This window comes from Medicago truncatula, chromosome 2 (assembly GCF_003473485.1).
Source record: "Medicago truncatula cultivar Jemalong A17 chromosome 2, MtrunA17r5.0-ANR, whole genome shotgun sequence".
Lineage (NCBI taxonomy): Eukaryota > Viridiplantae > Streptophyta > Magnoliopsida > Fabales > Fabaceae > Medicago > Medicago truncatula.
The window spans coordinates 30,684,440-30,704,854 of NC_053043.1; the positions used below are offsets into that span (position 1 = coordinate 30,684,440).

At 37.0% G+C, this 20,415-nt stretch overlaps 64 non-coding genes across 64 annotated transcripts; all 64 read left to right on the forward strand.

Moving 5' to 3' along the window:
* Nucleotides 1–14: 14 nt before the first annotated feature.
* LOC120578711 (5S ribosomal RNA) lies at nucleotides 15–137 on the forward strand. Its single transcript, XR_005644525.1, has one exon. It is a non-coding gene; the product is annotated as a 5S ribosomal RNA (ribosomal RNA).
* Nucleotides 138–337: 200 nt separating this feature from the next.
* On the forward strand, nucleotides 338–457 carry LOC120578668 (5S ribosomal RNA). The gene has a single exon (XR_005644482.1). It is a non-coding gene; the product is annotated as a 5S ribosomal RNA (ribosomal RNA).
* Nucleotides 458–657: 200 nt separating this feature from the next.
* Nucleotides 658–776, forward strand: LOC120578911 (5S ribosomal RNA). Its single transcript, XR_005644717.1, has one exon. It is a non-coding gene; the product is annotated as a 5S ribosomal RNA (ribosomal RNA).
* Nucleotides 777–976: 200 nt separating this feature from the next.
* On the forward strand, nucleotides 977–1,094 carry LOC120578665 (5S ribosomal RNA). Its single transcript, XR_005644479.1, has one exon. It is a non-coding gene; the product is annotated as a 5S ribosomal RNA (ribosomal RNA).
* Nucleotides 1,095–1,294: 200 nt separating this feature from the next.
* LOC120578723 (5S ribosomal RNA) lies at nucleotides 1,295–1,412 on the forward strand. The gene has a single exon (XR_005644537.1). It is a non-coding gene; the product is annotated as a 5S ribosomal RNA (ribosomal RNA).
* Nucleotides 1,413–1,612: 200 nt separating this feature from the next.
* Nucleotides 1,613–1,731, forward strand: LOC120578922 (5S ribosomal RNA). Its single transcript, XR_005644728.1, has one exon. It is a non-coding gene; the product is annotated as a 5S ribosomal RNA (ribosomal RNA).
* Nucleotides 1,732–1,931: 200 nt separating this feature from the next.
* On the forward strand, nucleotides 1,932–2,050 carry LOC120578933 (5S ribosomal RNA). The gene has a single exon (XR_005644739.1). It is a non-coding gene; the product is annotated as a 5S ribosomal RNA (ribosomal RNA).
* A 200-nt stretch (nucleotides 2,051–2,250) lies between these two features.
* LOC120578724 (5S ribosomal RNA) lies at nucleotides 2,251–2,368 on the forward strand. Its single transcript, XR_005644538.1, has one exon. It is a non-coding gene; the product is annotated as a 5S ribosomal RNA (ribosomal RNA).
* Nucleotides 2,369–2,568: 200 nt separating this feature from the next.
* LOC120578944 (5S ribosomal RNA) lies at nucleotides 2,569–2,687 on the forward strand. The gene has a single exon (XR_005644750.1). It is a non-coding gene; the product is annotated as a 5S ribosomal RNA (ribosomal RNA).
* A 200-nt stretch (nucleotides 2,688–2,887) lies between these two features.
* Nucleotides 2,888–3,007, forward strand: LOC120578662 (5S ribosomal RNA). The gene has a single exon (XR_005644476.1). It is a non-coding gene; the product is annotated as a 5S ribosomal RNA (ribosomal RNA).
* Nucleotides 3,008–3,207: 200 nt separating this feature from the next.
* On the forward strand, nucleotides 3,208–3,326 carry LOC120578659 (5S ribosomal RNA). Its single transcript, XR_005644473.1, has one exon. It is a non-coding gene; the product is annotated as a 5S ribosomal RNA (ribosomal RNA).
* Nucleotides 3,327–3,526: 200 nt separating this feature from the next.
* On the forward strand, nucleotides 3,527–3,645 carry LOC120578955 (5S ribosomal RNA). Its single transcript, XR_005644761.1, has one exon. It is a non-coding gene; the product is annotated as a 5S ribosomal RNA (ribosomal RNA).
* Nucleotides 3,646–3,845: 200 nt separating this feature from the next.
* On the forward strand, nucleotides 3,846–3,964 carry LOC120578967 (5S ribosomal RNA). Its single transcript, XR_005644772.1, has one exon. It is a non-coding gene; the product is annotated as a 5S ribosomal RNA (ribosomal RNA).
* A 199-nt stretch (nucleotides 3,965–4,163) lies between these two features.
* Nucleotides 4,164–4,282, forward strand: LOC120578978 (5S ribosomal RNA). Its single transcript, XR_005644783.1, has one exon. It is a non-coding gene; the product is annotated as a 5S ribosomal RNA (ribosomal RNA).
* Nucleotides 4,283–4,481: 199 nt separating this feature from the next.
* On the forward strand, nucleotides 4,482–4,600 carry LOC120578989 (5S ribosomal RNA). Its single transcript, XR_005644794.1, has one exon. It is a non-coding gene; the product is annotated as a 5S ribosomal RNA (ribosomal RNA).
* Nucleotides 4,601–4,800: 200 nt separating this feature from the next.
* Nucleotides 4,801–4,919, forward strand: LOC120579000 (5S ribosomal RNA). Its single transcript, XR_005644805.1, has one exon. It is a non-coding gene; the product is annotated as a 5S ribosomal RNA (ribosomal RNA).
* A 200-nt stretch (nucleotides 4,920–5,119) lies between these two features.
* On the forward strand, nucleotides 5,120–5,238 carry LOC120579012 (5S ribosomal RNA). Its single transcript, XR_005644817.1, has one exon. It is a non-coding gene; the product is annotated as a 5S ribosomal RNA (ribosomal RNA).
* A 199-nt stretch (nucleotides 5,239–5,437) lies between these two features.
* On the forward strand, nucleotides 5,438–5,556 carry LOC120579023 (5S ribosomal RNA). Its single transcript, XR_005644828.1, has one exon. It is a non-coding gene; the product is annotated as a 5S ribosomal RNA (ribosomal RNA).
* A 200-nt stretch (nucleotides 5,557–5,756) lies between these two features.
* Nucleotides 5,757–5,875, forward strand: LOC120579034 (5S ribosomal RNA). The gene has a single exon (XR_005644839.1). It is a non-coding gene; the product is annotated as a 5S ribosomal RNA (ribosomal RNA).
* Nucleotides 5,876–6,075: 200 nt separating this feature from the next.
* LOC120579045 (5S ribosomal RNA) lies at nucleotides 6,076–6,194 on the forward strand. Its single transcript, XR_005644850.1, has one exon. It is a non-coding gene; the product is annotated as a 5S ribosomal RNA (ribosomal RNA).
* A 200-nt stretch (nucleotides 6,195–6,394) lies between these two features.
* On the forward strand, nucleotides 6,395–6,513 carry LOC120579056 (5S ribosomal RNA). The gene has a single exon (XR_005644861.1). It is a non-coding gene; the product is annotated as a 5S ribosomal RNA (ribosomal RNA).
* A 200-nt stretch (nucleotides 6,514–6,713) lies between these two features.
* On the forward strand, nucleotides 6,714–6,832 carry LOC120579067 (5S ribosomal RNA). The gene has a single exon (XR_005644872.1). It is a non-coding gene; the product is annotated as a 5S ribosomal RNA (ribosomal RNA).
* Nucleotides 6,833–7,032: 200 nt separating this feature from the next.
* Nucleotides 7,033–7,151, forward strand: LOC120579079 (5S ribosomal RNA). The gene has a single exon (XR_005644883.1). It is a non-coding gene; the product is annotated as a 5S ribosomal RNA (ribosomal RNA).
* Nucleotides 7,152–7,351: 200 nt separating this feature from the next.
* Nucleotides 7,352–7,470, forward strand: LOC120579090 (5S ribosomal RNA). The gene has a single exon (XR_005644894.1). It is a non-coding gene; the product is annotated as a 5S ribosomal RNA (ribosomal RNA).
* Nucleotides 7,471–7,670: 200 nt separating this feature from the next.
* Nucleotides 7,671–7,789, forward strand: LOC120579101 (5S ribosomal RNA). The gene has a single exon (XR_005644905.1). It is a non-coding gene; the product is annotated as a 5S ribosomal RNA (ribosomal RNA).
* Nucleotides 7,790–7,989: 200 nt separating this feature from the next.
* On the forward strand, nucleotides 7,990–8,108 carry LOC120579113 (5S ribosomal RNA). Its single transcript, XR_005644916.1, has one exon. It is a non-coding gene; the product is annotated as a 5S ribosomal RNA (ribosomal RNA).
* A 200-nt stretch (nucleotides 8,109–8,308) lies between these two features.
* Nucleotides 8,309–8,427, forward strand: LOC120579125 (5S ribosomal RNA). The gene has a single exon (XR_005644928.1). It is a non-coding gene; the product is annotated as a 5S ribosomal RNA (ribosomal RNA).
* A 200-nt stretch (nucleotides 8,428–8,627) lies between these two features.
* On the forward strand, nucleotides 8,628–8,746 carry LOC120579136 (5S ribosomal RNA). Its single transcript, XR_005644939.1, has one exon. It is a non-coding gene; the product is annotated as a 5S ribosomal RNA (ribosomal RNA).
* A 200-nt stretch (nucleotides 8,747–8,946) lies between these two features.
* On the forward strand, nucleotides 8,947–9,065 carry LOC120579147 (5S ribosomal RNA). The gene has a single exon (XR_005644950.1). It is a non-coding gene; the product is annotated as a 5S ribosomal RNA (ribosomal RNA).
* Nucleotides 9,066–9,265: 200 nt separating this feature from the next.
* LOC120579158 (5S ribosomal RNA) lies at nucleotides 9,266–9,384 on the forward strand. Its single transcript, XR_005644961.1, has one exon. It is a non-coding gene; the product is annotated as a 5S ribosomal RNA (ribosomal RNA).
* Nucleotides 9,385–9,584: 200 nt separating this feature from the next.
* LOC120579169 (5S ribosomal RNA) lies at nucleotides 9,585–9,703 on the forward strand. The gene has a single exon (XR_005644972.1). It is a non-coding gene; the product is annotated as a 5S ribosomal RNA (ribosomal RNA).
* Nucleotides 9,704–9,902: 199 nt separating this feature from the next.
* LOC120579180 (5S ribosomal RNA) lies at nucleotides 9,903–10,021 on the forward strand. The gene has a single exon (XR_005644983.1). It is a non-coding gene; the product is annotated as a 5S ribosomal RNA (ribosomal RNA).
* A 200-nt stretch (nucleotides 10,022–10,221) lies between these two features.
* On the forward strand, nucleotides 10,222–10,340 carry LOC120579191 (5S ribosomal RNA). Its single transcript, XR_005644994.1, has one exon. It is a non-coding gene; the product is annotated as a 5S ribosomal RNA (ribosomal RNA).
* Nucleotides 10,341–10,539: 199 nt separating this feature from the next.
* LOC120579202 (5S ribosomal RNA) lies at nucleotides 10,540–10,658 on the forward strand. Its single transcript, XR_005645005.1, has one exon. It is a non-coding gene; the product is annotated as a 5S ribosomal RNA (ribosomal RNA).
* A 200-nt stretch (nucleotides 10,659–10,858) lies between these two features.
* Nucleotides 10,859–10,977, forward strand: LOC120579213 (5S ribosomal RNA). Its single transcript, XR_005645016.1, has one exon. It is a non-coding gene; the product is annotated as a 5S ribosomal RNA (ribosomal RNA).
* Nucleotides 10,978–11,177: 200 nt separating this feature from the next.
* On the forward strand, nucleotides 11,178–11,296 carry LOC120579224 (5S ribosomal RNA). The gene has a single exon (XR_005645027.1). It is a non-coding gene; the product is annotated as a 5S ribosomal RNA (ribosomal RNA).
* Nucleotides 11,297–11,496: 200 nt separating this feature from the next.
* On the forward strand, nucleotides 11,497–11,615 carry LOC120579236 (5S ribosomal RNA). Its single transcript, XR_005645039.1, has one exon. It is a non-coding gene; the product is annotated as a 5S ribosomal RNA (ribosomal RNA).
* Nucleotides 11,616–11,814: 199 nt separating this feature from the next.
* On the forward strand, nucleotides 11,815–11,933 carry LOC120579247 (5S ribosomal RNA). The gene has a single exon (XR_005645050.1). It is a non-coding gene; the product is annotated as a 5S ribosomal RNA (ribosomal RNA).
* Nucleotides 11,934–12,133: 200 nt separating this feature from the next.
* LOC120579258 (5S ribosomal RNA) lies at nucleotides 12,134–12,252 on the forward strand. The gene has a single exon (XR_005645061.1). It is a non-coding gene; the product is annotated as a 5S ribosomal RNA (ribosomal RNA).
* A 200-nt stretch (nucleotides 12,253–12,452) lies between these two features.
* On the forward strand, nucleotides 12,453–12,571 carry LOC120579269 (5S ribosomal RNA). The gene has a single exon (XR_005645072.1). It is a non-coding gene; the product is annotated as a 5S ribosomal RNA (ribosomal RNA).
* Nucleotides 12,572–12,771: 200 nt separating this feature from the next.
* Nucleotides 12,772–12,890, forward strand: LOC120579280 (5S ribosomal RNA). The gene has a single exon (XR_005645083.1). It is a non-coding gene; the product is annotated as a 5S ribosomal RNA (ribosomal RNA).
* Nucleotides 12,891–13,090: 200 nt separating this feature from the next.
* LOC120578438 (5S ribosomal RNA) lies at nucleotides 13,091–13,209 on the forward strand. Its single transcript, XR_005644253.1, has one exon. It is a non-coding gene; the product is annotated as a 5S ribosomal RNA (ribosomal RNA).
* A 200-nt stretch (nucleotides 13,210–13,409) lies between these two features.
* LOC120578449 (5S ribosomal RNA) lies at nucleotides 13,410–13,528 on the forward strand. The gene has a single exon (XR_005644264.1). It is a non-coding gene; the product is annotated as a 5S ribosomal RNA (ribosomal RNA).
* Nucleotides 13,529–13,728: 200 nt separating this feature from the next.
* On the forward strand, nucleotides 13,729–13,847 carry LOC120578460 (5S ribosomal RNA). The gene has a single exon (XR_005644275.1). It is a non-coding gene; the product is annotated as a 5S ribosomal RNA (ribosomal RNA).
* Nucleotides 13,848–14,047: 200 nt separating this feature from the next.
* Nucleotides 14,048–14,166, forward strand: LOC120578471 (5S ribosomal RNA). The gene has a single exon (XR_005644286.1). It is a non-coding gene; the product is annotated as a 5S ribosomal RNA (ribosomal RNA).
* Nucleotides 14,167–14,366: 200 nt separating this feature from the next.
* On the forward strand, nucleotides 14,367–14,485 carry LOC120578482 (5S ribosomal RNA). The gene has a single exon (XR_005644297.1). It is a non-coding gene; the product is annotated as a 5S ribosomal RNA (ribosomal RNA).
* Nucleotides 14,486–14,685: 200 nt separating this feature from the next.
* LOC120578494 (5S ribosomal RNA) lies at nucleotides 14,686–14,804 on the forward strand. The gene has a single exon (XR_005644309.1). It is a non-coding gene; the product is annotated as a 5S ribosomal RNA (ribosomal RNA).
* A 200-nt stretch (nucleotides 14,805–15,004) lies between these two features.
* Nucleotides 15,005–15,123, forward strand: LOC120578505 (5S ribosomal RNA). Its single transcript, XR_005644320.1, has one exon. It is a non-coding gene; the product is annotated as a 5S ribosomal RNA (ribosomal RNA).
* A 200-nt stretch (nucleotides 15,124–15,323) lies between these two features.
* Nucleotides 15,324–15,442, forward strand: LOC120578516 (5S ribosomal RNA). The gene has a single exon (XR_005644331.1). It is a non-coding gene; the product is annotated as a 5S ribosomal RNA (ribosomal RNA).
* Nucleotides 15,443–15,642: 200 nt separating this feature from the next.
* On the forward strand, nucleotides 15,643–15,761 carry LOC120578527 (5S ribosomal RNA). The gene has a single exon (XR_005644342.1). It is a non-coding gene; the product is annotated as a 5S ribosomal RNA (ribosomal RNA).
* Nucleotides 15,762–15,961: 200 nt separating this feature from the next.
* LOC120578538 (5S ribosomal RNA) lies at nucleotides 15,962–16,080 on the forward strand. Its single transcript, XR_005644353.1, has one exon. It is a non-coding gene; the product is annotated as a 5S ribosomal RNA (ribosomal RNA).
* A 200-nt stretch (nucleotides 16,081–16,280) lies between these two features.
* Nucleotides 16,281–16,399, forward strand: LOC120578549 (5S ribosomal RNA). The gene has a single exon (XR_005644364.1). It is a non-coding gene; the product is annotated as a 5S ribosomal RNA (ribosomal RNA).
* A 200-nt stretch (nucleotides 16,400–16,599) lies between these two features.
* LOC120578560 (5S ribosomal RNA) lies at nucleotides 16,600–16,718 on the forward strand. The gene has a single exon (XR_005644375.1). It is a non-coding gene; the product is annotated as a 5S ribosomal RNA (ribosomal RNA).
* Nucleotides 16,719–16,918: 200 nt separating this feature from the next.
* Nucleotides 16,919–17,037, forward strand: LOC120578571 (5S ribosomal RNA). Its single transcript, XR_005644386.1, has one exon. It is a non-coding gene; the product is annotated as a 5S ribosomal RNA (ribosomal RNA).
* Nucleotides 17,038–17,237: 200 nt separating this feature from the next.
* Nucleotides 17,238–17,356, forward strand: LOC120578582 (5S ribosomal RNA). The gene has a single exon (XR_005644397.1). It is a non-coding gene; the product is annotated as a 5S ribosomal RNA (ribosomal RNA).
* A 200-nt stretch (nucleotides 17,357–17,556) lies between these two features.
* Nucleotides 17,557–17,675, forward strand: LOC120578593 (5S ribosomal RNA). The gene has a single exon (XR_005644408.1). It is a non-coding gene; the product is annotated as a 5S ribosomal RNA (ribosomal RNA).
* A 200-nt stretch (nucleotides 17,676–17,875) lies between these two features.
* LOC120578605 (5S ribosomal RNA) lies at nucleotides 17,876–17,994 on the forward strand. Its single transcript, XR_005644420.1, has one exon. It is a non-coding gene; the product is annotated as a 5S ribosomal RNA (ribosomal RNA).
* A 200-nt stretch (nucleotides 17,995–18,194) lies between these two features.
* On the forward strand, nucleotides 18,195–18,313 carry LOC120578616 (5S ribosomal RNA). Its single transcript, XR_005644431.1, has one exon. It is a non-coding gene; the product is annotated as a 5S ribosomal RNA (ribosomal RNA).
* A 200-nt stretch (nucleotides 18,314–18,513) lies between these two features.
* Nucleotides 18,514–18,632, forward strand: LOC120578628 (5S ribosomal RNA). The gene has a single exon (XR_005644442.1). It is a non-coding gene; the product is annotated as a 5S ribosomal RNA (ribosomal RNA).
* A 200-nt stretch (nucleotides 18,633–18,832) lies between these two features.
* LOC120578639 (5S ribosomal RNA) lies at nucleotides 18,833–18,951 on the forward strand. Its single transcript, XR_005644453.1, has one exon. It is a non-coding gene; the product is annotated as a 5S ribosomal RNA (ribosomal RNA).
* A 200-nt stretch (nucleotides 18,952–19,151) lies between these two features.
* On the forward strand, nucleotides 19,152–19,270 carry LOC120578650 (5S ribosomal RNA). The gene has a single exon (XR_005644464.1). It is a non-coding gene; the product is annotated as a 5S ribosomal RNA (ribosomal RNA).
* A 199-nt stretch (nucleotides 19,271–19,469) lies between these two features.
* Nucleotides 19,470–19,588, forward strand: LOC120578661 (5S ribosomal RNA). The gene has a single exon (XR_005644475.1). It is a non-coding gene; the product is annotated as a 5S ribosomal RNA (ribosomal RNA).
* Nucleotides 19,589–19,787: 199 nt separating this feature from the next.
* Nucleotides 19,788–19,906, forward strand: LOC120578672 (5S ribosomal RNA). The gene has a single exon (XR_005644486.1). It is a non-coding gene; the product is annotated as a 5S ribosomal RNA (ribosomal RNA).
* A 200-nt stretch (nucleotides 19,907–20,106) lies between these two features.
* LOC120578666 (5S ribosomal RNA) lies at nucleotides 20,107–20,224 on the forward strand. The gene has a single exon (XR_005644480.1). It is a non-coding gene; the product is annotated as a 5S ribosomal RNA (ribosomal RNA).
* The last annotated feature ends 191 nt before the right edge of the window (nucleotides 20,225–20,415 follow it).

A 20,415-nucleotide genomic window follows, 5' to 3' on the forward strand; every position in this document is an offset into this window, starting at 1 on the left:
AACGCTTTACTCTCAGGTGCGATCATACCAGCACTAATGCACCGGATCCCATCAGAACTCCGCAGTTAAGCGTGCTTGGGCGAGAGTAGTACTAGGATGGATGGGTGACCTCCTGGGAAGTCCTTGTGTTGCACCTCTTTTTGCCAAAATTTCGTGTTCTTTTTGTTAATTAGCGTAATTTTACGTCGTTTTTGAAAAATAAACTTCGATTGTATTTCATTTTTTCCGTTAATTTACGCTACCTAACACTCTATTAGTTAATTAATTAGCGTAGTTTGACGTCTTTTTTGAAAAATAAATTAGAAATGCATATATACAATTACAACGCTTTACTCTCAGGTGCGATCATACCAGCACTAATGCACCGGATCCCATCAGAACTCCGCAGTTAAGCGTGCTTGGGCCGAGAGTAGTACTAGGATGGGTGACCTCCTGGGAAGTCCTTGTGTTGCACCTCTTTTTGCCAAAATTTCGTGTTCTTTTTGTTAATTAGCGTAATTTTACGTCGTTTTTGAAAAATAAACTTCGATTGTATTTCATTTTTTCCGTTAATTTACGCTACCTAACACTCTATTAGTTAATTAATTAGCGTAGTTTGACGTCTTTTTTGAAAAATAAATTAAAAATGCATATATACAATTACAACGCTTTACTCTCAGGTGCGATCATACCAGCACTAATGCACCGGATCCCATCAGAACTCCGCAGTTAAGCGTGCTTGGGCGAGAGTAGTACTAGGATGGGTGACCTCCTGGGAAGTCCTTGTGTTGCACCTCTTTTTGCCAAAATTTCGTGTTCTTTTTGTTAATTAGCGTAATTTTACGTCGTTTTTGAAAAATAAACTTCGATTGTATTTCATTTTTTCCGTTAATTTACGCTACCTAACACTCTATTAGTTAATTAATTAGCGTAGTTTGACGTCTTTTTTGAAAAATAAATTAGAAATGCATATATACAATTACAACGCTTTACTCTCAGGTGCGATCATACCAGCACTAATGCACCGGATCCCATCAGAACTCCGCAGTTAAGCGTGCTTGGGCGAGAGTAGTACTAGATGGGTGACCTCCTGGGAAGTCCTTGTGTTGCACCTCTTTTTGCCAAAATTTCGTGTTCTTTTTGTTAATTAGCGTAATTTTACGTCGTTTTTGAAAAATAAACTTCGATTGTATTTCATTTTTTCCGTTAATTTACGCTACCTAACACTCTATTAGTTAATTAATTAGCGTAGTTTGACGTCTTTTTTGAAAAATAAATTAGAAATGCATATATACAATTACAACGCTTTACTCTCAGGTGCGATCATACCAGCACTAATGCACCGGATCCCATCAGAACTCCGCAGTTAAGCGCGCTTGGGCGAGAGTAGTACTAGGATGGGTGACCTCCTGGGAAGTCCTTGTTTGCACCTCTTTTTGCCAAAATTTCTTGTTCTTTTTGTTAATTAGCGTAATTTTACGTCGTTTTTGAAAAATAAACTTCGATTGTATTTCATTTTTTCCGTTAATTTACGCTACCTAACACTCTATTAGTTAATTAATTAGCGTAGTTTGACGTCTTTTTTGAAAAATAAATTAGAAATGCATATATACAATTACAACGCTTTACTCTCAGGTGCGATCATACCAGCACTAATGCACCGGATCCCATCAGAACTCCGCAGTTAAGCGTGCTTGGGCGAGAGTAGTACTAGGATGGGTGACCTCCTGGGAAGTCCTTGTGTTGCACCTCTTTTTGCCAAAATTTCGTGTTCTTTTTGTTAATTAGCGTAATTTTACGTCGTTTTTGAAAAATAAACTTCGATTGTATTTCATTTTTTCCGTTAATTTACGCTACCTAACACTCTATTAGTTAATTAATTAGCGTAGTTTGACGTCTTTTTTGAAAAATAAATTAGAAATGCATATATACAATTACAACGCTTTACTCTCAGGTGCGATCATACCAGCACTAATGCACCGGATCCCATCAGAACTCCGCAGTTAAGCGTGCTTGGGCGAGAGTAGTACTAGGATGGGTGACCTCCTGGGAAGTCCTTGTGTTGCACCTCTTTTTGCCAAAATTTCGTGTTCTTTTTGTTAATTAGCGTAATTTTACGTCGTTTTTGAAAAATAAACTTCGATTGTATTTCATTTTTTCCGTTAATTTACGCTACCTAACACTCTATTAGTTAATTAATTAGCGTAGTTTGACGTCTTTTTTGAAAAATAAATTAGAAATGCATATATACAATTACAACGCTTTACTCTCAGGTGCGATCATACCAGCACTAATGCACCGGATCCCATCAGAACTCCGCAGTTAAGCGCGCTTGGGCGAGAGTAGTACTAGGATGGGTGACCTCCTGGGAAGTCCTTGTTTGCACCTCTTTTTGCCAAAATTTCTTGTTCTTTTTGTTAATTAGCGTAATTTTACGTCGTTTTTGAAAAATAAACTTCGATTGTATTTCATTTTTTCCGTTAATTTACGCTACCTAACACTCTATTAGTTAATTAATTAGCGTAGTTTGACGTCTTTTTTGAAAAATAAATTAGAAATGCATATATACAATTACAACGCTTTACTCTCAGGTGCGATCATACCAGCACTAATGCACCGGATCCCATCAGAACTCCGCAGTTAAGCGTGCTTGGGCGAGAGTAGTACTAGGATGGGTGACCTCCTGGGAAGTCCTTGTGTTGCACCTCTTTTTGCCAAAATTTCGTGTTCTTTTTGTTAATTAGCGTAATTTTACGTCGTTTTTGAAAAATAAACTTCGATTGTATTTCATTTTTTCCGTTAATTTACGCTACCTAACACTCTATTAGTTAATTAATTAGCGTAGTTTGACGTCTTTTTTGAAAAATAAATTAGAAATGCATATATACAATTACAACGCTTTACTCTCAGGTGCGATCATACCAGCACTAATGCACCGGATCCCATCAGAACTCCGCAGTTAAGCGTGCTTGGGGCGAGAGTAGTACTAGGATGGGTGACCTCCTGGGAAGTCCTTGTGTTGCACCTCTTTTTGCCAAAATTTCGTGTTCTTTTTGTTAATTAGCGTAATTTTACGTCGTTTTTGAAAAATAAACTTCGATTGTATTTCATTTTTTCCGTTAATTTACGCTACCTAACACTCTATTAGTTAATTAATTAGCGTAGTTTGACGTCTTTTTTGAAAAATAAATTAAAAATGCATATATACAATTACAACGCTTTACTCTCAGGTGCGATCATACCAGCACTAATGCACCGGATCCCATCAGAACTCCGCAGTTAAGCGTGCTTGGGCGAGAGTAGTACTAGGATGGGTGACCTCCTGGGAAGTCCTTGTTTTGCACCTCTTTTTGCCAAAATTTCGTGTTCTTTTTGTTAATTAGCGTAATTTTACGTCGTTTTTGAAAAATAAACTTCGATTGTATTTCATTTTTTCCGTTAATTTACGCTACCTAACACTCTATTAGTTAATTAATTAGCGTAGTTTGACGTCTTTTTTGAAAAATAAATTAGAAATGCATATATACAATTACAACGCTTTACTCTCAGGTGCGATCATACCAGCACTAATGCACCGGATCCCATCAGAACTCCGCAGTTAAGCGTGCTTGGGCGAGAGTAGTACTAGGATGGGTGACCTCCTGGGAAGTCCTTGTGTTGCACCTCTTTTTGCCAAAATTTCGTGTTCTTTTTGTTAATTAGCGTAATTTTACGTCGTTTTTGAAAAATAAACTTCGATTGTATTTCATTTTTTCCGTTAATTTACGCTACCTAACACTCTATTAGTTAATTAATTAGCGTAGTTTGACGTCTTTTTTGAAAAATAAATTAGAAATGCATATATACAATTACAACGCTTTACTCTCAGGTGCGATCATACCAGCACTAATGCACCGGATCCCATCAGAACTCCGCAGTTAAGCGTGCTTGGGCGAGAGTAGTACTAGGATGGGTGACCTCCTGGGAAGTCCTTGTGTTGCACCTCTTTTTGCCAAAATTTCTGTTCTTTTTGTTAATTAGCGTAATTTTACGTCGTTTTTGAAAAATAAACTTCGATTGTATTTCATTTTTTCCGTTAATTTACGCTACCTAACACTCTATTAGTTAATTAATTAGCGTAGTTTGACGTCTTTTTTGAAAAATAAATTAGAAATGCATATATACAATTACAACGCTTTACTCTCAGGTGCGATCATACCAGCACTAATGCACCGGATCCCATCAGAACTCCGCAGTTAAGCGTGCTTGGGCGAGAGTAGTACTAGGATGGGTGACCTCCTGGGAAGTCCTTGTGTTGCACCTCTTTTTGCCAAAATTTCGTGTTCTTTTTGTTAATTAGCGTAATTTTACGTCGTTTTTGAAAAATAAACTTCGATTGTATTTCATTTTTTCCGTTAATTTACGCTACCTAACACTCTATTAGTTAATTAATTAGCGTAGTTTGACGTCTTTTTTGAAAATAAATTAGAAATGCATATATACAATTACAACGCTTTACTCTCAGGTGCGATCATACCAGCACTAATGCACCGGATCCCATCAGAACTCCGCAGTTAAGCGTGCTTGGGCGAGAGTAGTACTAGGATGGGTGACCTCCTGGGAAGTCCTTGTGTTGCACCTCTTTTTGCCAAAATTTCGTGTTCTTTTTGTTAATTAGCGTAATTTTACGTCGTTTTTGAAAAATAAACTTCGATTGTATTTCATTTTTTCCGTTAATTTACGCTACCTAACACTCTATTAGTTAATTAATTAGCGTAGTTTGACGTCTTTTTTGAAAAATAAATTAGAAATGCATATATACAATTACAACGCTTTACTCTCAGGTGCGATCATACCAGCACTAATGCACCGGATCCCATCAGAACTCCGCAGTTAAGCGTGCTTGGGCGAGAGTAGTACTAGGATGGGTGACCTCCTGGGAAGTCCTTGTGTTGCACCTCTTTTTGCCAAAATTTCGTGTTCTTTTTGTTAATTAGCGTAATTTTACGTCGTTTTTGAAAAATAAACTTCGATTGTATTTCATTTTTTCCGTTAATTTACGCTACCTAACACTCTATTAGTTAATTAATTAGCGTAGTTTGACGTCTTTTTTGAAAAATAAATTAGAAATGCATATATACAATTACAACGCTTTACTCTCAGGTGCGATCATACCAGCACTAATGCACCGGATCCCATCAGAACTCCGCAGTTAAGCGTGCTTGGGCGAGAGTAGTACTAGGATGGGTGACCTCCTGGGAAGTCCTTGTGTTGCACCTCTTTTTGCCAAAATTTCGTGTTCTTTTTGTTAATTAGCGTAATTTTACGTCGTTTTTGAAAAATAAACTTCGATTGTATTTCATTTTTTCCGTTAATTTACGCTACCTAACACTCTATTAGTTAATTAATTAGCGTAGTTTGACGTCTTTTTTGAAAAATAAATTAGAATGCATATATACAATTACAACGCTTTACTCTCAGGTGCGATCATACCAGCACTAATGCACCGGATCCCATCAGAACTCCGCAGTTAAGCGTGCTTGGGCGAGAGTAGTACTAGGATGGGTGACCTCCTGGGAAGTCCTTGTGTTGCACCTCTTTTTGCCAAAATTTCGTGTTCTTTTTGTTAATTAGCGTAATTTTACGTCGTTTTTGAAAAATAAACTTCGATTGTATTTCATTTTTTCCGTTAATTTACGCTACCTAACACTCTATTAGTTAATTAATTAGCGTAGTTTGACGTCTTTTTTGAAAAATAAATTAGAAATGCATATATACAATTACAACGCTTTACTCTCAGGTGCGATCATACCAGCACTAATGCACCGGATCCCATCAGAACTCCGCAGTTAAGCGTGCTTGGGCGAGAGTAGTACTAGGATGGGTGACCTCCTGGGAAGTCCTTGTGTTGCACCTCTTTTTGCCAAAATTTCGTGTTCTTTTTGTTAATTAGCGTAATTTTACGTCGTTTTTGAAAAATAAACTTCGATTGTATTTCATTTTTTCCGTTAATTTACGCTACCTAACACTCTATTAGTTAATTAATTAGCGTAGTTTGACGTCTTTTTTGAAAAATAAATTAGAAATGCATATATACAATTACAACGCTTTACTCTCAGGTGCGATCATACCAGCACTAATGCACCGGATCCCATCAGAACTCCGCAGTTAAGCGTGCTTGGGCGAGAGTAGTACTAGGATGGGTGACCTCCTGGGAAGTCCTTGTGTTGCACCTCTTTTTGCCAAAATTTCGTGTTCTTTTTGTTAATTAGCGTAATTTTACGTCGTTTTTGAAAAATAAACTTCGATTGTATTTCATTTTTTCCGTTAATTTACGCTACCTAACACTCTATTAGTTAATTAATTAGCGTAGTTTGACGTCTTTTTTGAAAAATAAATTAGAAATGCATATATACAATTACAACGCTTTACTCTCAGGTGCGATCATACCAGCACTAATGCACCGGATCCCATCAGAACTCCGCAGTTAAGCGTGCTTGGGCGAGAGTAGTACTAGGATGGGTGACCTCCTGGGAAGTCCTTGTGTTGCACCTCTTTTTGCCAAAATTTCGTGTTCTTTTTGTTAATTAGCGTAATTTTACGTCGTTTTTGAAAAATAAACTTCGATTGTATTTCATTTTTTCCGTTAATTTACGCTACCTAACACTCTATTAGTTAATTAATTAGCGTAGTTTGACGTCTTTTTTGAAAAATAAATTAGAAATGCATATATACAATTACAACGCTTTACTCTCAGGTGCGATCATACCAGCACTAATGCACCGGATCCCATCAGAACTCCGCAGTTAAGCGTGCTTGGGCGAGAGTAGTACTAGGATGGGTGACCTCCTGGGAAGTCCTTGTGTTGCACCTCTTTTTGCCAAAATTTCGTGTTCTTTTTGTTAATTAGCGTAATTTTACGTCGTTTTTGAAAAATAAACTTCGATTGTATTTCATTTTTTCCGTTAATTTACGCTACCTAACACTCTATTAGTTAATTAATTAGCGTAGTTTGACGTCTTTTTTGAAAAATAAATTAGAAATGCATATATACAATTACAACGCTTTACTCTCAGGTGCGATCATACCAGCACTAATGCACCGGATCCCATCAGAACTCCGCAGTTAAGCGTGCTTGGGCGAGAGTAGTACTAGGATGGGTGACCTCCTGGGAAGTCCTTGTGTTGCACCTCTTTTTGCCAAAATTTCGTGTTCTTTTTGTTAATTAGCGTAATTTTACGTCGTTTTTGAAAAATAAACTTCGATTGTATTTCATTTTTTCCGTTAATTTACGCTACCTAACACTCTATTAGTTAATTAATTAGCGTAGTTTGACGTCTTTTTTGAAAAATAAATTAGAAATGCATATATACAATTACAACGCTTTACTCTCAGGTGCGATCATACCAGCACTAATGCACCGGATCCCATCAGAACTCCGCAGTTAAGCGTGCTTGGGCGAGAGTAGTACTAGGATGGGTGACCTCCTGGGAAGTCCTTGTGTTGCACCTCTTTTTGCCAAAATTTCGTGTTCTTTTTGTTAATTAGCGTAATTTTACGTCGTTTTTGAAAAATAAACTTCGATTGTATTTCATTTTTTCCGTTAATTTACGCTACCTAACACTCTATTAGTTAATTAATTAGCGTAGTTTGACGTCTTTTTTGAAAAATAAATTAGAAATGCATATATACAATTACAACGCTTTACTCTCAGGTGCGATCATACCAGCACTAATGCACCGGATCCCATCAGAACTCCGCAGTTAAGCGTGCTTGGGCGAGAGTAGTACTAGGATGGGTGACCTCCTGGGAAGTCCTTGTGTTGCACCTCTTTTTGCCAAAATTTCGTGTTCTTTTTGTTAATTAGCGTAATTTTACGTCGTTTTTGAAAAATAAACTTCGATTGTATTTCATTTTTTCCGTTAATTTACGCTACCTAACACTCTATTAGTTAATTAATTAGCGTAGTTTGACGTCTTTTTTGAAAAATAAATTAGAAATGCATATATACAATTACAACGCTTTACTCTCAGGTGCGATCATACCAGCACTAATGCACCGGATCCCATCAGAACTCCGCAGTTAAGCGTGCTTGGGCGAGAGTAGTACTAGGATGGGTGACCTCCTGGGAAGTCCTTGTGTTGCACCTCTTTTTGCCAAAATTTCGTGTTCTTTTTGTTAATTAGCGTAATTTTACGTCGTTTTTGAAAAATAAACTTCGATTGTATTTCATTTTTTCCGTTAATTTACGCTACCTAACACTCTATTAGTTAATTAATTAGCGTAGTTTGACGTCTTTTTTGAAAAATAAATTAGAAATGCATATATACAATTACAACGCTTTACTCTCAGGTGCGATCATACCAGCACTAATGCACCGGATCCCATCAGAACTCCGCAGTTAAGCGTGCTTGGGCGAGAGTAGTACTAGGATGGGTGACCTCCTGGGAAGTCCTTGTGTTGCACCTCTTTTTGCCAAAATTTCGTGTTCTTTTTGTTAATTAGCGTAATTTTACGTCGTTTTTGAAAAATAAACTTCGATTGTATTTCATTTTTTCCGTTAATTTACGCTACCTAACACTCTATTAGTTAATTAATTAGCGTAGTTTGACGTCTTTTTTGAAAAATAAATTAGAAATGCATATATACAATTACAACGCTTTACTCTCAGGTGCGATCATACCAGCACTAATGCACCGGATCCCATCAGAACTCCGCAGTTAAGCGTGCTTGGGCGAGAGTAGTACTAGGATGGGTGACCTCCTGGGAAGTCCTTGTGTTGCACCTCTTTTTGCCAAAATTTCGTGTTCTTTTTGTTAATTAGCGTAATTTTACGTCGTTTTTGAAAAATAAACTTCGATTGTATTTCATTTTTTCCGTTAATTTACGCTACCTAACACTCTATTAGTTAATTAATTAGCGTAGTTTGACGTCTTTTTTGAAAAATAAATTAGAAATGCATATATACAATTACAACGCTTTACTCTCAGGTGCGATCATACCAGCACTAATGCACCGGATCCCATCAGAACTCCGCAGTTAAGCGTGCTTGGGCGAGAGTAGTACTAGGATGGGTGACCTCCTGGGAAGTCCTTGTGTTGCACCTCTTTTTGCCAAAATTTCGTGTTCTTTTTGTTAATTAGCGTAATTTTACGTCGTTTTTGAAAAATAAACTTCGATTGTATTTCATTTTTTCCGTTAATTTACGCTACCTAACACTCTATTAGTTAATTAATTAGCGTAGTTTGACGTCTTTTTTGAAAAATAAATTAGAAATGCATATATACAATTACAACGCTTTACTCTCAGGTGCGATCATACCAGCACTAATGCACCGGATCCCATCAGAACTCCGCAGTTAAGCGTGCTTGGGCGAGAGTAGTACTAGGATGGGTGACCTCCTGGGAAGTCCTTGTGTTGCACCTCTTTTTGCCAAAATTTCGTGTTCTTTTTGTTAATTAGCGTAATTTTACGTCGTTTTTGAAAAATAAACTTCGATTGTATTTCATTTTTTCCGTTAATTTACGCTACCTAACACTCTATTAGTTAATTAATTAGCGTAGTTTGACGTCTTTTTTGAAAAATAAATTAGAAATGCATATATACAATTACAACGCTTTACTCTCAGGTGCGATCATACCAGCACTAATGCACCGGATCCCATCAGAACTCCGCAGTTAAGCGTGCTTGGGCGAGAGTAGTACTAGGATGGGTGACCTCCTGGGAAGTCCTTGTGTTGCACCTCTTTTTGCCAAAATTTCGTGTTCTTTTTGTTAATTAGCGTAATTTTACGTCGTTTTTGAAAAATAACTTCGATTGTATTTCATTTTTTCCGTTAATTTACGCTACCTAACACTCTATTAGTTAATTAATTAGCGTAGTTTGACGTCTTTTTTGAAAAATAAATTAGAAATGCATATATACAATTACAACGCTTTACTCTCAGGTGCGATCATACCAGCACTAATGCACCGGATCCCATCAGAACTCCGCAGTTAAGCGTGCTTGGGCGAGAGTAGTACTAGGATGGGTGACCTCCTGGGAAGTCCTTGTGTTGCACCTCTTTTTGCCAAAATTTCGTGTTCTTTTTGTTAATTAGCGTAATTTTACGTCGTTTTTGAAAAATAAACTTCGATTGTATTTCATTTTTTCCGTTAATTTACGCTACCTAACACTCTATTAGTTAATTAATTAGCGTAGTTTGACGTCTTTTTTGAAAAATAAATTAGAAATGCATATATACAATTACAACGCTTTACTCTCAGGTGCGATCATACCAGCACTAATGCACCGGATCCCATCAGAACTCCGCAGTTAAGCGTGCTTGGGCGAGAGTAGTACTAGGATGGGTGACCTCCTGGGAAGTCCTTGTGTTGCACCTCTTTTTGCCAAAATTTCGTGTTCTTTTTGTTAATTAGCGTAATTTTACGTCGTTTTTGAAAAATAAACTTCGATTGTATTTCATTTTTCCGTTAATTTACGCTACCTAACACTCTATTAGTTAATTAATTAGCGTAGTTTGACGTCTTTTTTGAAAAATAAATTAGAAATGCATATATACAATTACAACGCTTTACTCTCAGGTGCGATCATACCAGCACTAATGCACCGGATCCCATCAGAACTCCGCAGTTAAGCGTGCTTGGGCGAGAGTAGTACTAGGATGGGTGACCTCCTGGGAAGTCCTTGTGTTGCACCTCTTTTTGCCAAAATTTCGTGTTCTTTTTGTTAATTAGCGTAATTTTACGTCGTTTTTGAAAAATAAACTTCGATTGTATTTCATTTTTTCCGTTAATTTACGCTACCTAACACTCTATTAGTTAATTAATTAGCGTAGTTTGACGTCTTTTTTGAAAAATAAATTAGAAATGCATATATACAATTACAACGCTTTACTCTCAGGTGCGATCATACCAGCACTAATGCACCGGATCCCATCAGAACTCCGCAGTTAAGCGTGCTTGGGCGAGAGTAGTACTAGGATGGGTGACCTCCTGGGAAGTCCTTGTGTTGCACCTCTTTTTGCCAAAATTTCGTGTTCTTTTTGTTAATTAGCGTAATTTTACGTCGTTTTTGAAAAATAAACTTCGATTGTATTTCATTTTTTCCGTTAATTTACGCTACCTAACACTCTATTAGTTAATTAATTAGCGTAGTTTGACGTCTTTTTTGAAAAATAAATTAGAAATGCATATATACAATTACAACGCTTTACTCTCAGGTGCGATCATACCAGCACTAATGCACCGGATCCCATCAGAACTCCGCAGTTAAGCGTGCTTGGGCGAGAGTAGTACTAGGATGGGTGACCTCCTGGGAAGTCCTTGTGTTGCACCTCTTTTTGCCAAAATTTCGTGTTCTTTTTGTTAATTAGCGTAATTTTACGTCGTTTTTGAAAAATAAACTTCGATTGTATTTCATTTTTTCCGTTAATTTACGCTACCTAACACTCTATTAGTTAATTAATTAGCGTAGTTTGACGTCTTTTTTGAAAAATAAATTAGAAATGCATATATACAATTACAACGCTTTACTCTCAGGTGCGATCATACCAGCACTAATGCACCGGATCCCATCAGAACTCCGCAGTTAAGCGTGCTTGGGCGAGAGTAGTACTAGGATGGGTGACCTCCTGGGAAGTCCTTGTGTTGCACCTCTTTTTGCCAAAATTTCGTGTTCTTTTGTTAATTAGCGTAATTTTACGTCGTTTTTGAAAAATAAACTTCGATTGTATTTCATTTTTTCCGTTAATTTACGCTACCTAACACTCTATTAGTTAATTAATTAGCGTAGTTTGACGTCTTTTTTGAAAAATAAATTAGAAATGCATATATACAATTACAACGCTTTACTCTCAGGTGCGATCATACCAGCACTAATGCACCGGATCCCATCAGAACTCCGCAGTTAAGCGTGCTTGGGCGAGAGTAGTACTAGGATGGGTGACCTCCTGGGAAGTCCTTGTGTTGCACCTCTTTTTGCCAAAATTTCGTGTTCTTTTTGTTAATTAGCGTAATTTTACGTCGTTTTTGAAAAATAAACTTCGATTGTATTTCATTTTTTCCGTTAATTTACGCTACCTAACACTCTATTAGTTAATTAATTAGCGTAGTTTGACGTCTTTTTTGAAAAATAAATTAGAAATGCATATATACAATTACAACGCTTTACTCTCAGGTGCGATCATACCAGCACTAATGCACCGGATCCCATCAGAACTCCGCAGTTAAGCGTGCTTGGGCGAGAGTAGTACTAGGATGGGTGACCTCCTGGGAAGTCCTTGTGTTGCACCTCTTTTTGCCAAAATTTCGTGTTCTTTTTGTTAATTAGCGTAATTTTACGTCGTTTTTGAAAAATAAACTTCGATTGTATTTCATTTTTTCCGTTAATTTACGCTACCTAACACTCTATTAGTTAATTAATTAGCGTAGTTTGACGTCTTTTTTGAAAAATAAATTAGAAATGCATATATACAATTACAACGCTTTACTCTCAGGTGCGATCATACCAGCACTAATGCACCGGATCCCATCAGAACTCCGCAGTTAAGCGTGCTTGGGCGAGAGTAGTACTAGGATGGGTGACCTCCTGGGAAGTCCTTGTGTTGCACCTCTTTTTGCCAAAATTTCGTGTTCTTTTTGTTAATTAGCGTAATTTTACGTCGTTTTTGAAAAATAAACTTCGATTGTATTTCATTTTTTCCGTTAATTTACGCTACCTAACACTCTATTAGTTAATTAATTAGCGTAGTTTGACGTCTTTTTTGAAAAATAAATTAGAAATGCATATATACAATTACAACGCTTTACTCTCAGGTGCGATCATACCAGCACTAATGCACCGGATCCCATCAGAACTCCGCAGTTAAGCGTGCTTGGGCGAGAGTAGTACTAGGATGGGTGACCTCCTGGGAAGTCCTTGTGTTGCACCTCTTTTTGCCAAAATTTCGTGTTCTTTTTGTTAATTAGCGTAATTTTACGTCGTTTTTGAAAAATAAACTTCGATTGTATTTCATTTTTTCCGTTAATTTACGCTACCTAACACTCTATTAGTTAATTAATTAGCGTAGTTTGACGTCTTTTTTGAAAAATAAATTAGAAATGCATATATACAATTACAACGCTTTACTCTCAGGTGCGATCATACCAGCACTAATGCACCGGATCCCATCAGAACTCCGCAGTTAAGCGTGCTTGGGCGAGAGTAGTACTAGGATGGGTGACCTCCTGGGAAGTCCTTGTGTTGCACCTCTTTTTGCCAAAATTTCGTGTTCTTTTTGTTAATTAGCGTAATTTTACGTCGTTTTTGAAAAATAAACTTCGATTGTATTTCATTTTTTCCGTTAATTTACGCTACCTAACACTCTATTAGTTAATTAATTAGCGTAGTTTGACGTCTTTTTTGAAAAATAAATTAGAAATGCATATATACAATTACAACGCTTTACTCTCAGGTGCGATCATACCAGCACTAATGCACCGGATCCCATCAGAACTCCGCAGTTAAGCGTGCTTGGGCGAGAGTAGTACTAGGATGGGTGACCTCCTGGGAAGTCCTTGTGTTGCACCTCTTTTTGCCAAAATTTCGTGTTCTTTTTGTTAATTAGCGTAATTTTACGTCGTTTTTGAAAAATAAACTTCGATTGTATTTCATTTTTTCCGTTAATTTACGCTACCTAACACTCTATTAGTTAATTAATTAGCGTAGTTTGACGTCTTTTTTGAAAAATAAATTAGAAATGCATATATACAATTACAACGCTTTACTCTCAGGTGCGATCATACCAGCACTAATGCACCGGATCCCATCAGAACTCCGCAGTTAAGCGTGCTTGGGCGAGAGTAGTACTAGGATGGGTGACCTCCTGGGAAGTCCTTGTGTTGCACCTCTTTTTGCCAAAATTTCGTGTTCTTTTTGTTAATTAGCGTAATTTTACGTCGTTTTTGAAAAATAAACTTCGATTGTATTTCATTTTTTCCGTTAATTTACGCTACCTAACACTCTATTAGTTAATTAATTAGCGTAGTTTGACGTCTTTTTTGAAAAATAAATTAGAAATGCATATATACAATTACAACGCTTTACTCTCAGGTGCGATCATACCAGCACTAATGCACCGGATCCCATCAGAACTCCGCAGTTAAGCGTGCTTGGGCGAGAGTAGTACTAGGATGGGTGACCTCCTGGGAAGTCCTTGTGTTGCACCTCTTTTTGCCAAAATTTCGTGTTCTTTTTGTTAATTAGCGTAATTTTACGTCGTTTTTGAAAAATAAACTTCGATTGTATTTCATTTTTTCCGTTAATTTACGCTACCTAACACTCTATTAGTTAATTAATTAGCGTAGTTTGACGTCTTTTTTGAAAAATAAATTAGAAATGCATATATACAATTACAACGCTTTACTCTCAGGTGCGATCATACCAGCACTAATGCACCGGATCCCATCAGAACTCCGCAGTTAAGCGTGCTTGGGCGAGAGTAGTACTAGGATGGGTGACCTCCTGGGAAGTCCTTGTGTTGCACCTCTTTTTGCCAAAATTTCGTGTTCTTTTTGTTAATTAGCGTAATTTTACGTCGTTTTTGAAAAATAAACTTCGATTGTATTTCATTTTTTCCGTTAATTTACGCTACCTAACACTCTATTAGTTAATTAATTAGCGTAGTTTGACGTCTTTTTTGAAAAATAAATTAGAAATGCATATATACAATTACAACGCTTTACTCTCAGGTGCGATCATACCAGCACTAATGCACCGGATCCCATCAGAACTCCGCAGTTAAGCGTGCTTGGGCGAGAGTAGTACTAGGATGGGTGACCTCCTGGGAAGTCCTTGTGTTGCACCTCTTTTTGCCAAAATTTCGTGTTCTTTTTGTTAATTAGCGTAATTTTACGTCGTTTTTGAAAAATAAACTTCGATTGTATTTCATTTTTTCCGTTAATTTACGCTACCTAACACTCTATTAGTTAATTAATTAGCGTAGTTTGACGTCTTTTTTGAAAAATAAATTAGAAATGCATATATACAATTACAACGCTTTACTCTCAGGTGCGATCATACCAGCACTAATGCACCGGATCCCATCAGAACTCCGCAGTTAAGCGTGCTTGGGCGAGAGTAGTACTAGGATGGGTGACCTCCTGGGAAGTCCTTGTGTTGCACCTCTTTTTGCCAAAATTTCGTGTTCTTTTTGTTAATTAGCGTAATTTTACGTCGTTTTTGAAAAATAAACTTCGATTGTATTTCATTTTTTCCGTTAATTTACGCTACCTAACACTCTATTAGTTAATTAATTAGCGTAGTTTGACGTCTTTTTTGAAAAATAAATTAGAAATGCATATATACAATTACAACGCTTTACTCTCAGGTGCGATCATACCAGCACTAATGCACCGGATCCCATCAGAACTCCGCAGTTAAGCGTGCTTGGGCGAGAGTAGTACTAGGATGGGTGACCTCCTGGGAAGTCCTTGTGTTGCACCTCTTTTTGCCAAAATTTCGTGTTCTTTTTGTTAATTAGCGTAATTTTACGTCGTTTTTGAAAAATAAACTTCGATTGTATTTCATTTTTTCCGTTAATTTACGCTACCTAACACTCTATTAGTTAATTAATTAGCGTAGTTTGACGTCTTTTTTGAAAAATAAATTAGAAATGCATATATACAATTACAACGCTTTACTCTCAGGTGCGATCATACCAGCACTAATGCACCGGATCCCATCAGAACTCCGCAGTTAAGCGTGCTTGGGCGAGAGTAGTACTAGGATGGGTGACCTCCTGGGAAGTCCTTGTGTTGCACCTCTTTTTGCCAAAATTTCGTGTTCTTTTTGTTAATTAGCGTAATTTTACGTCGTTTTTGAAAAATAAACTTCGATTGTATTTCATTTTTTCCGTTAATTTACGCTACCTAACACTCTATTAGTTAATTAATTAGCGTAGTTTGACGTCTTTTTTGAAAAATAAATTAGAAATGCATATATACAATTACAACGCTTTACTCTCAGGTGCGATCATACCAGCACTAATGCACCGGATCCCATCAGAACTCCGCAGTTAAGCGTGCTTGGGCGAGAGTAGTACTAGGATGGGTGACCTCCTGGGAAGTCCTTGTGTTGCACCTCTTTTTGCCAAAATTTCGTGTTCTTTTTGTTAATTAGCGTAATTTTACGTCGTTTTTGAAAAATAAACTTCGATTGTATTTCATTTTTTCCGTTAATTTACGCTACCTAACACTCTATTAGTTAATTAATTAGCGTAGTTTGACGTCTTTTTTGAAAAATAAATTAGAAATGCATATATACAATTACAACGCTTTACTCTCAGGTGCGATCATACCAGCACTAATGCACCGGATCCCATCAGAACTCCGCAGTTAAGCGTGCTTGGGCGAGAGTAGTACTAGGATGGGTGACCTCCTGGGAAGTCCTTGTGTTGCACCTCTTTTTGCCAAAATTTCGTGTTCTTTTTGTTAATTAGCGTAATTTTACGTCGTTTTTGAAAAATAAACTTCGATTGTATTTCATTTTTTCCGTTAATTTACGCTACCTAACACTCTATTAGTTAATTAATTAGCGTAGTTTGACGTCTTTTTTGAAAAATAAATTAGAAATGCATATATACAATTACAACGCTTTACTCTCAGGTGCGATCATACCAGCACTAATGCACCGGATCCCATCAGAACTCCGCAGTTAAGCGTGCTTGGGCGAGAGTAGTACTAGGATGGGTGACCTCCTGGGAAGTCCTTGTGTTGCACCTCTTTTTGCCAAAATTTCGTGTTCTTTTTGTTAATTAGCGTAATTTTACGTCGTTTTTGAAAAATAAACTTCGATTGTATTTCATTTTTTCCGTTAATTTACGCTACCTAACACTCTATTAGTTAATTAATTAGCGTAGTTTGACGTCTTTTTTGAAAAATAAATTAGAAATGCATATATACAATTACAACGCTTTACTCTCAGGTGCGATCATACCAGCACTAATGCACCGGATCCCATCAGAACTCCGCAGTTAAGCGTGCTTGGGCGAGAGTAGTACTAGGATGGGTGACCTCCTGGGAAGTCCTTGTGTTGCACCTCTTTTTGCCAAAATTTCGTGTTCTTTTTGTTAATTAGCGTAATTTTACGTCGTTTTTGAAAAATAAACTTCGATTGTATTTCATTTTTTCCGTTAATTTACGCTACCTAACACTCTATTAGTTAATTAATTAGCGTAGTTTGACGTCTTTTTTGAAAAATAAATTAGAAATGCATATATACAATTACAACGCTTTACTCTCAGGTGCGATCATACCAGCACTAATGCACCGGATCCCATCAGAACTCCGCAGTTAAGCGTGCTTGGGCGAGAGTAGTACTAGGATGGGTGACCTCCTGGGAAGTCCTTGTGTTGCACCTCTTTTTGCCAAAATTTCGTGTTCTTTTTGTTAATTAGCGTAATTTTACGTCGTTTTTGAAAAATAAACTTCGATTGTATTTCATTTTTTCCGTTAATTTACGCTACCTAACACTCTATTAGTTAATTAATTAGCGTAGTTTGACGTCTTTTTTGAAAAATAAATTAGAAATGCATATATACAATTACAACGCTTTACTCTCAGGTGCGATCATACCAGCACTAATGCACCGGATCCCATCAGAACTCCGCAGTTAAGCGTGCTTGGGCGAGAGTAGTACTAGGATGGGTGACCTCCTGGGAAGTCCTTGTGTTGCACCTCTTTTTGCCAAAATTTCGTGTTCTTTTTGTTAATTAGCGTAATTTTACGTCGTTTTTGAAAAATAAACTTCGATTGTATTTCATTTTTTCCGTTAATTTACGCTACCTAACACTCTATTAGTTAATTAATTAGCGTAGTTTGACGTCTTTTTTGAAAAATAAATTAGAAATGCATATATACAATTACAACGCTTTACTCTCAGGTGCGATCATACCAGCACTAATGCACCGGATCCCATCAGAACTCCGCAGTTAAGCGTGCTTGGGCGAGAGTAGTACTAGGATGGGTGACCTCCTGGGAAGTCCTTGTGTTGCACCTCTTTTTGCCAAAATTTCGTGTTCTTTTTGTTAATTAGCGTAATTTTACGTCGTTTTTGAAAAATAAACTTCGATTGTATTTCATTTTTTCCGTTAATTTACGCTACCTAACACTCTATTAGTTAATTAATTAGCGTAGTTTGACGTCTTTTTTGAAAAATAAATTAGAAATGCATATATACAATTACAACGCTTTACTCTCAGGTGCGATCATACCAGCACTAATGCACCGGATCCCATCAGAACTCCGCAGTTAAGCGTGCTTGGGCGAGAGTAGTACTAGGATGGGTGACCTCCTGGGAAGTCCTTGTGTTGCACCTCTTTTTGCCAAAATTTCGTGTTCTTTTTGTTAATTAGCGTAATTTTACGTCGTTTTTGAAAAATAAACTTCGATTGTATTTCATTTTTTCCGTTAATTTACGCTACCTAACACTCTATTAGTTAATTAATTAGCGTAGTTTGACGTCTTTTTTGAAAAATAAATTAGAAATGCATATATACAATTACAACGCTTTACTCTCAGGTGCGATCATACCAGCACTAATGCACCGGATCCCATCAGAACTCCGCAGTTAAGCGTGCTTGGGCGAGAGTAGTACTAGGATGGGTGACCTCCTGGGAAGTCCTTGTGTTGCACCTCTTTTTGCCAAAATTTCGTGTTCTTTTTGTTAATTAGCGTAATTTTACGTCGTTTTTGAAAAATAAACTTCGATTGTATTTCATTTTTTCCGTTAATTTACGCTACCTAACACTCTATTAGTTAATTAATTAGCGTAGTTTGACGTCTTTTTTGAAAAATAAATTAGAAATGCATATATACAATTACAACGCTTTACTCTCAGGTGCGATCATACCAGCACTAATGCACCGGATCCCATCAGAACTCCGCAGTTAAGCGTGCTTGGGCGAGAGTAGTACTAGGATGGGTGACCTCCTGGGAAGTCCTTGTGTTGCACCTCTTTTTGCCAAAATTTCGTGTTCTTTTTGTTAATTAGCGTAATTTTACGTCGTTTTTGAAAAATAAACTTCGATTGTATTTCATTTTTTCCGTTAATTTACGCTACCTAACACTCTATTAGTTAATTAATTAGCGTAGTTTGACGTCTTTTTTGAAAAATAAATTAGAAATGCATATATACAATTACAACGCTTTACTCTCAGGTGCGATCATACCAGCACTAATGCACCGGATCCCATCAGAACTCCGCAGTTAAGCGTGCTTGGGCGAGAGTAGTACTAGGATGGGTGACCTCCTGGGAAGTCCTTGTGTTGCACCTCTTTTTGCCAAAATTTCGTGTTCTTTTGTTAATTAGCGTAATTTTACGTCGTTTTTGAAAAATAAACTTCGATTGTATTTCATTTTTTCCGTTAATTTACGCTACCTAACACTCTATTAGTTAATTAATTAGCGTAGTTTGACGTCTTTTTTGAAAAATAAATTAGAAATGCATATATACAATTACAACGCTTTACTCTCAGGTGCGATCATACCAGCACTAATGCACCGGATCCCATCAGAACTCCGCAGTTAAGCGTGCTTGGGCGAGAGTAGTACTAGGATGGGTGACCTCCTGGGAAGTCCTTGTGTTGCACCTCTTTTGCCAAAATTTCGTGTTCTTTTTGTTAATTAGCGTAATTTTACGTCGTTTTTGAAAAATAAACTTCGATTGTATTTCATTTTTTCCGTTAATTTACGCTACCTAACACTCTATTAGTTAATTAATTAGCGTAGTTTGACGTCTTTTTTGAAAAATAAATTAGAAATGCATATATACAATTACAACGCTTTACTCTCAGGTGCGATCATACCAGCACTAATGCACCGGATCCCATCAGAACTCCGCAGTTAAGCGTGCTTGGGCGAGAGTAGTACTAGGATGGGTGACCTCCTGGGAAGTCCTTGTGTTGCACCTCTTTTTGCCAAAATTTCGTGTTCTTTTTGTTAATTAGCGTAATTTTACGTCGTTTTTGAAAAATAAACTTCGATTGTATTTCATTTTTTCCGTTAATTTACGCTACCTAACACTCTATTAGTTAATTAATTAGCGTAGTTTGACGTCTTTTTTGAAAAATAAATTAGAAATGCATATATACAATTACAACGCTTTACTCTCAGGTGCGATCATACCAGCACTAATGCACCGGATCCCATCAGAACTCCGCAGTTAAGCGTGCTTGGGCGAGAGTAGTACTAGATGGGTGACCTCCTGGGAAGTCCTTGTGTTGCACCTCTTTTTGCCAAAATTTCGTGTTCTTTTTGTTAATTAGCGTAATTTTACGTCGTTTTTGAAAAATAAACTTCGATTGTATTTCATTTTTTCCGTTAATTTACGCTACCTAACACTCTATTAGTTAATTAATTAGCGTAGTTTGACGTCTTTTTTGAAAAATAAATTAGAAATGCATATATACAATTACAACGC